Here is an 8,953-nt window from a genome sequence, read left to right on the forward strand (position 1 = left end):
GTCCATGGAATGTAAGTTTCGCTCTTCCTCACTAGGGGTGGCAAAACCTGACACGACCTGCCAACCCGACCCGCCAACCCGCCTCTTAGGCGGGTTCGGGTTGGGCTTAATCCAACCCGTTTAATAAACGGGTTGACCCGCCTAACCCGTTTATCAGGTTGGGGGTATGCCAACCCGCCAACCCAACCTGTCAACCGACCCGCCAACCCGTCAACCCGACCCACCAACCTGACCCGCGAACTTGAGAACCCGTTTACCCGACCCAACTCATTTATTAAATGGGTTGGTGGGTCGTGTCGGGTTACCCGTTTATTAAACGGGCCGGGTTCATGTTTGCCACAGCCGACCCGTTTAATAAACAGGTCGGGTTCGTGTTGAGGTATGCTGACCCACATACCCGTCGGGTCGACCCGCCAACCCGACACGATTGCCACCCCTATTCCTCACTCACCAATCACAGAGGAAGAGGTTTGAATAAATAGAAGGATTTCTTTATACTTTAAATGGATTATCTCCACCTATAGTTTCTACTAGGGATGGCAGTGGGGCGGGGCGGGGGACAAGGTTTCCACCCCCGCCTCGCCTCAAAATTTTATCCTCCACCCCCGCCCCGCCTCCGCGGCGGGGATGGATTTTATCCTCCACCCCCGCCTCCATCCCCGTTTCATACCCTTCATCCCCGGTCCAAACGGGGATGAGGCGGGGCGGGGCGGGGATATTGCGGGGAAAAGTGGTCGGGGCGGGGATCGTGGCGGGGCGGGGAAAAGTGCACGTCCACCCCCGCCCCGCCTCCGTGGCGGGGATGGATTTTATCCTCCACCCCCGCCTTCATCCCCGTTTCATACCCTTCATCCCCGGTCCAAACGGGGCGAGGCGGGGCCCCGCTTTCCCCCGGTCCACTGCCATCCCTAGTTTCTACAAGTCGTCCCTCAGATTTAGATGAAGTTACAGTATATAAAAAATCTTTAAGATCTCTTTCTAGTTTTGGATTCATGACTCGTGTGGATGATCATCTTCTTGGCGCCATTTGCTTCATTAGTTGAGATTGGATCGGGTCCTCCATCTGGATCAGATTTTATATCTCTAATATTTGCAATACCAATGTAATAAACCAAAATTATGTTCCACCAAGCCCTATTATTAAAAGCAAGGTTGCTCTTGGATCATTATTGCCATGAAGTGAAATTTGAGTCCATGAAATTATTTTTTTTAATACCAATTGGATGGTTATTTAACTTGTATGATGGAAATGAGATATTAATTTGTCCTATGACCGAACAAGGAAACTTGTATAAATTTTTTATGGCCCATAGGTAAATAAAGACAATTTTTCTTAATTGAAGAATTGTTTAATTTTCTATGATGGTGATAGGATTTTGTTGTCATATATAAACAAGTAGACTGTTGCGTAGAAAACATGATTGAGTTCATGAACTCCAATGTCCAAAATAGCAGTAGAAATTACGTTAAAAATGGGAAAGTCCCACCCATATCGTAGGACCTATGTCACAAGGACACGGTGAAAAGGATACGGGACATGCAATCTTTGTATAATTTCTATTAAAAATAATATAACACGAGCATCTACCGGTGTATCCTTGCAACATAGCCTAAGGCCTCCATGGTTGTTCTTTTCTATTCGTTTGATGCTTATATGCTCCACACTTTCAGCTACCATTTTTTTTAGGATTGGCCATTTTTTTGCATGATTCTCAAATGCCCTTTGCGGCCTTGAAGCGATTTCCATGAAACAAGTATGTTCTAGCTTTTACTTTAAAAAAAATAAATAATAATAATAATAATAATAATAATAATTATTATTATTATTATTATTATTATTATTATTATTATTAGATGCCATCAAGATAAGATGCCAAAATCGTGCAGTGCTAATGGAAACATGAAAAGTATGTTCTAGCTTTTACTTTAAGGAAGAATTGTTATTGTTATTGTGATTATTATTATTATTAGATGTCATCAAGATAAGATGCCAAAAACATGCAGTGCTAATGGAAACATGAAAAGTAGATACATGGTTCCTTTGAATTTTTTGGGGTTGGGTAAAATAGGGATAAATATTTGTTAACAATCTAAAAAATTGTAGGTGCAAGTTGGGTCCACTCAATCTGACCACACAAATATGTTTAATATATTTTGTTTGCTAGAAGAAAGCACACGTTTGATCATATTTTTTCTGACATAAAAATATGGTTTTGATTCATCAAATTTTGGCACATTGTGTGATATTGAATTTTGAAGCCATTCAAAAAGTAAAGACATGATCCAAAACCTATTTTCTACTAAACAAACAATGCAAATGTGCAAATGGCAGCCGTAAGGTTAGTTCCACACACAAAATAGAAAAAGGTTGAAAAAATGATGTTTTCTATTAGATTGTGTGTACAAACACCTTTAACAAATATTTATCCGATAAAACCAATTGGGGCTATGAGTGGATGGTAGGAGCACGTCACCTTGTGGTGGGACGTTGCAAGTTCAAAACTCCAATGGTATGTTGAATAATAATTGGTGGGGATCTGCCTAACCCAGCATGCCTTTCAAATATATATAAAGAGAGAGAGAGAGAGCCGAAAAACGATCAACATTACTTAAAAATGAAACTCAACAAAACGTTGAGTCCCACAAACACAAATACAACAACACTACATGAAAACATCATATACACACAAAACAGAAAAACCCGAACACAAAAAAGAAAACTCATTAGATGAGGATCGGTTGGAGGCAGAGGCAGGTCTTTGAGATATATGCGTAAGATAGCATACACATTAGCCAAGACCCTACGAGTCAAACTGTTAAGGTTGAACGGGACATCCCGAAAAGTAACATCATTTCTGGCCATCCATATGAACCACCACACTGTAAATAACCAGACTCTCCAAATAGTCCTCTACTTCTTTTCGCGTCTAATTATAGCAGGGCCAAGGATAAGATCTAACGCAAAGCAGCCCTCCCGCACAACAACTGATGGAGCCCTCCAAGTTCTAGAAATTAATTCCCGAAACATTTTTTGAGAGAGAGAGAGGTATGCACTAAATGAATCGTGCTAAATGGGTTTTTCTTCTCTTTCAGTATTTGTTTTTGGAGTTTCGACTTCATAAATGTGTTGGGCATGTTGATTTATGCATGTTGATTTATGAGAAATCCACGCGTGGATCATGTGTTTTTGATTAAAAAAATGATATTTGGAGCCTCAAAAAATTATGAAGATTTTGGACCCTTGATTTTTTGAACTTAATAAAAACTCACTCATGTATTGAAATTGAACACTTCAAGAGCTGATCCCTATAAAATCAAGTATATAAATCACATCTATACGGTCAGAATCTAAAAATAAAATAAAAAAAACCTCAAAAACTCATTTAACATATTTCATTTAGCTCATACCCATTACTCTCTCTCTCTCTATATATATATATATATCTTATAAATAAAAGTGACGCTAATGCCAATTGGTGGTGATTCGCCACTTTTTTTTTTTTTTGTAGGCATAGCCTAGTGGATTGTCATCCTATCACTCACTGTCATGTCCCAAAATTGAAGTGACAATGCAATCATTGCTATGCTTTTATGATTTCATAGAAGTGTATGATTTTTTTTTTGTGGATATTTATTTTGGGAAACCCGGTTCAGGTGGTGCCCCCCGAGAGAAAATGACCGCTCTGTCATATGGCACGCCCCCAAGCCATTAAACCACCACCTCCCCCGAAGAAGAATTAGGTGTAATGTGAATTATGTGATTGCACACTTTTTAGTGTGCTGCTTTACACCCATCGTGAAAAGATCAGGTACAATATGATTGAACAAATATTTGTGCATTATGTACCTGATGACCGTCCATCTTGGGACAGGCCTGTCAAGTGTGGGGCCCAAGACCAGATGGAGGGTGATGGGGGTGCTTAATGCATAATTTTTGTACAATCCCATTGCACCCCATTCGGACTCCACCCGGTCACCCACCATCTTTGAGATATATGATTTTTTTTTTTGTGGATATTTAATCAGGGAAACCTCAGGTGGTGCGTCCCAAGAGAAAATGACCGCTCTGTCATATGGCACACCCCCAAGCCATTAAACCACCACCTCCCCCGTAGAAGGACAGGTGCAATGTGATTGCGCACTTTTCAGTGTGCTGCTGTACCCGATCACCCACCATCCTTGAGATATAATGTGTCAGCTGTGGGGCCCAACAACTGATGGTGCAGGTACAGCAGCACACTTAAATTGTGCAATCACATTGCACCTTATCTCAATTGGCAACATGGCTCACTCCAGGTATCAAACTCTTGAGGTTCTTGGTTTGAACACACTCTAACTCTAAGCAGACCCACCTAGCCAACCTTGTGGGCAAAATCAAGGGAATTATTTGATCAAATAAAATCAGGAGTTTTGTAGATTGACAGTTTGCCAAGTTATTGAGTTTGTGACTGTAGATACACAGCACAAAAAAACATAATCTAAAATGAGAAACTGTTAGTAAGGCTTATTTTAGAATATATCATCTGAATAAAAAATACTTGGAAGTAATATTATGTTTTCCAGAATTTGTAAAATTAGTAAAATCTTAAGCTTAAAACCAATTTTGGAGGGTTAGTAACCAATGTCCGCACTTGTGGAGGGGTGACAACCAATTTTTTTATAACGGTTGGGTTACATCAAGGATCTGCTTTAAGCTCTTTCCTATTTGCTATAGTGATGGATGAGCTTACGAGATCAATTCAAGAAAATGTGTTGTGGTGTATGTTGTTTGCTGATGATATTGTTTTGATTGATGAGTCTAAAGCTGGGGTTAATGCTAAGTTAGAATTATGAAAACAGACATTGGAAGCAAGAGGTTTTAAGTTGAGTAAGAGTAAGACATAATACATGGAATGTCGGTTTAGTAAGCAACGAAGCAGTGATGAGAGTGTAGTGAAGCTTGGTGAGCAAGAAATATCGGTGGATGATTGCTTCAAATATTTGGGATCTATCATTCAAAAGTATGAAGAAATTGATGAAGATGTAAATCATAGGATAAAGGTTGGGTGGATGAAATGGAAGAGTGCAACTGGAGTATTGTGCGATCGTAGAATGCCATTGCGGTTGAAGGAAAAGTTTTATAGGACGACTATTAGGCTCGTTTTACTATATGATACGGAATGTTGAGCTGCCAAGAGACAACATATTCAAAAAATGAGTGTAGCTGAGATGCGTATGCTGAGATGGATGTGTGGAAATACAATAAAAGATAAGATTCGGAACAAGGAGATACGTAAGAAGGTAGGCGTTGCACCCATTGAAAATAAGATGAGAGAGAATTGTTTACGATGGTTTGGACATATTCGGCGAAGGCCTAATGATGCTCTAGTTAGAAGGATAGAGAAATGAAAAAATATATTAGTTAAAAGAGGTCGGAGTAGGCCTAAAAAGACATGGATGGAGGTGATAGGAAAAAATATGAATGCTTTGAAGCTCACCGAGGATATGGCATTGGATAGAAATGATTGGAGGAGAAGGATTCATGTGAAAAACCCAGAATGATTTTCTTTTTTGGTTCATATCGCCGACCCCAATTGTTTTGGGATGAAGGCGTAGTTGTAGTTGTAGTTGTAGTTGTAGTTGTTGTTGTAGTAAAATCTTAAGCTTAAAACTTTCAAATAGGTGTTCAACGATCATGATTTTTTAAATATAAACAGAACATCATAATCTAAAATATGCAACTGTTAGGAAGGCTTAATTAATAAAAAAAAATCCAATAAAATACATTTGATTTTCATTTCTAAAATAAGTAAAATGGATAAAATCATAAGCTTGGGAATTTTCTAGTTCCAGATAAATGTGACGTCATTCTGAAGAGTTGAAAGTTATTGATGATTTCAAGTTGGTTCACTGAGCAAGCCTTGTCCTGTCCAAATAATAGTCAGCATCGGGTCCTTGTCAAAATCAGATCCTGGACCATTTCATAGCCGTCTCTTACTGTCACTGTATCAGATCCAAACCTGATAAGACTCCGAGGGAGTTAGCCTGGAGCCTACATGGTGTTTGGCTTACTATCCAATTAGGTCAGGCAAGTTGAATCAAAGCTATCCGTTACCAGGTCTGGTTTTCGTACAACTAACCTTGACAGAATCTGACCAAGATTGGACACATTTTGCCCAAATTTGTATTAAAATTTGAACTTCTTCCTGTTGTAGGGGTACATGCGGATCAGTTTTATGACAGACCTCTGATCCGAACCCAATCTATCATTTTGGGATAGGGATCTTCACATAGACGCCGAGTGTGCTTTTTTGGTTTGGACTCTTTTTATTCCCGGACTTGAATTCATTGCAAGATTTTCTGTTGGATCTGGATCAAATCCCATCCATTTGTATGGTTTTCCATGTAAAATACATGTTCACAACTAGGGTTTGGAAACAAACAGTAGCTCGTGGCTCAGCTTCCCATGAACTTGCTCCTTCGACCTTGTGGCAATGGGAATGACAGACTTGGATTCAGATCCAAATGTTTAATTAATACATGGACCCAGGTATAGTTTGCAAAATTTTATACCAGACCTAGGCCCGACCTGACTTCCGATTAAGACCCGCAAATTTTCAACGTAAAAATGATAAAAAATATTGGTTTACCGGATATGATCCAGATCTGGTTGATGTAGTTCTTATTGGGTTCAGGTATGGTTTTTCTTATAGTGTACCCGATTAAGCCCAAGTTCAGATCCGATACCATACCCAAAAACTGGGTCCAAGTTTAGTACCATCTGGGTCTGAACCAAACCCAACCCGTTGACACCCCTAGTTGAGATCGTGTGTCAAGTCATAAGCACCTCTGGCTAGGGATGGCAGTGGGGCGGGGGACAAGCTCTCCACCCCAGCCCCGCCTCAAGATTTTATCCTACACACCCGCCTCCATCCCCGGTGGGGATGGATTTTATCCTCCACCCCCGCCTTCATCCCCGTTTCATGTCCTCCATCCCCGGTTCAAACGGGGATGAGGCGGGGTGGGGATATTGCGGGGAAAAGTGGTCAGGGCGGGGTTGGGGCAGGGATGAGGCGGGGAAAAGTGCACGTCCATCCCCACCTCCATCCCCGGACGGGGATGGATTTTAACCTTCGTCCCCGCCTCCATCCCCGTTTCATACCCTTCGTCCCCGATCCAAACGGGGCAAGGCGGGGCGGGGCCCCGCTTTCCCCCAGCCCACTGCAAAATTTGGTCAGATCCAGGTCTGGTTGCAAATGGGTCAGATCCAGGAAGAGGAATTTGCAAAATTTGGCTGTCCGAAATCCAAACTGACCTGACTCTACAATGTATTTTAGGATCTGAAACTCGACCCGTTCGCATCCCTAATTCTAGGCCAGCTCAGTCAATGTTGGTGCTGTAAACTGGGCCCTTTTCTCCCACTGGACCATGTGTTCACTGTTAAAAGAACCTGTATCCACATGATCAGATCCATATCAAGCAACCACGGAGGTGGTATCCCATGTGGTAAGCGGGGTCCTGTGTCAAGCTTAAGGCCCAGGTTCGAATCCCTCTGCCACATGGGGCTTAAGAGATATCTGGTAGGGGTCTGCCTAACCCCAGCTTGCCTTTGAAAAAAAAAAGGATCCATAGCAAGCAAAAGTCTGAATCCAATTGGATCCAGAGAATCCGACCCGTCACGACATGCATTGTGTTGGCGGTAAAAAGATTTCGAGCGATTTTGGAAGGAGATGGAGGGAGGGTCTTTCATCACTCCAGGCCGTCGATTTTTGGAAACTGACGGTCAAGATTATTCGATCGTTTGTGTGTTTGCTTCCAGCGTGCGCGAGAACGAACGTATGGCTCTGATCGCGATTCTGTCGATCTAGTCGCCGGAATTTCTGACTCGGAAGGGGCTGAACGCCGCACCAGACCGTCGGTCCGGCGGGACCTCTTCGGTTTACGGAGAGGATGAGGCCGGAAGCGGACCGGATGACCGACCTCCTCTAGAGATTTCCGTCGTTCGGTTTCGGTGACGATCGAGATCTAGGATCCGTCTTGGTGCTCGAAATGCGAGATTTGTGAAGAAAGGGGCGACGGAGGGTTTTGATCGTAAGAAATTGGGTTGATTTGGTGAGGAGATTGCATGATGCGAGGTTCCTACGGTAGATCCGGAAGAATTGGGAATGAATTGTGCTGGATTGTCTTTGGAGTAGAGTTTTGGGGCGACTTTTTCCCTGAAAAAAGAACAAATTCCGCAAAATTCCGGTTGTGATGACGCAAAACTGGTTTTTTTAAGGGATTTAATTCGTTTTTTTTTTCTAAAGAAGAAGTATGGAGATCTCTCGTATTGGTCCGGCCGATCTGAGAGAGACCGCGGTAGATCAAGCGTGAAACGTTCATTAGACTGAGATCGGATTTTTCCTTCCACCCGTAGCGGGAAATTGTTGAGAATTTTGGGAATTGACGTCCATTGGATAAGCAGATGATAAAATATGCATCTTTTTTCATGCTCAGGTGTTTTCTGCGAAGAAATTGTGCTCAATCAAGTTGGAGATTTGGGAATTTATGATTCTCTCTTATGATTATGATAGAAGATTTCTGTCATCTTTGGATTTTGAATGTTGTATAAATTCAGCCAGATTTGATCGAGAAATTGCATGATGTCGAATTTCTTCAGAATATGCAGAGGATTATCGTCCATTTCTGGAGAATTTGGCAATTCCCAGACAGAGAATTATGGGTTTATTAGAATAGGGCTCTCGGATTACATGAAATCGAGGATCTGGATCGCAGGCAATTTTTTTTTTTCGATCAAACAACCGAAGAAAAAGCAGCAGCACAGGACGGATTGAGCTTAAAACGCATAATTTCTCGGGAGAATCCCGAACAATTCATGCTGGTTTCGTCCAGAATCCAAAGGGATCGTGTGGCGTTTGCTGTTCGTTTTCGGATTAAGGGGTATGTGCAAAAAGATCGATAGAGAAATCCCACA

This window comes from Nuphar pumila, chromosome 9 (assembly GCF_984573655.1).
Source record: "Nuphar pumila chromosome 9, dmNupPumi1.hap1.1, whole genome shotgun sequence".
Classification (NCBI taxonomy): domain Eukaryota; kingdom Viridiplantae; phylum Streptophyta; class Magnoliopsida; order Nymphaeales; family Nymphaeaceae; genus Nuphar; species Nuphar pumila.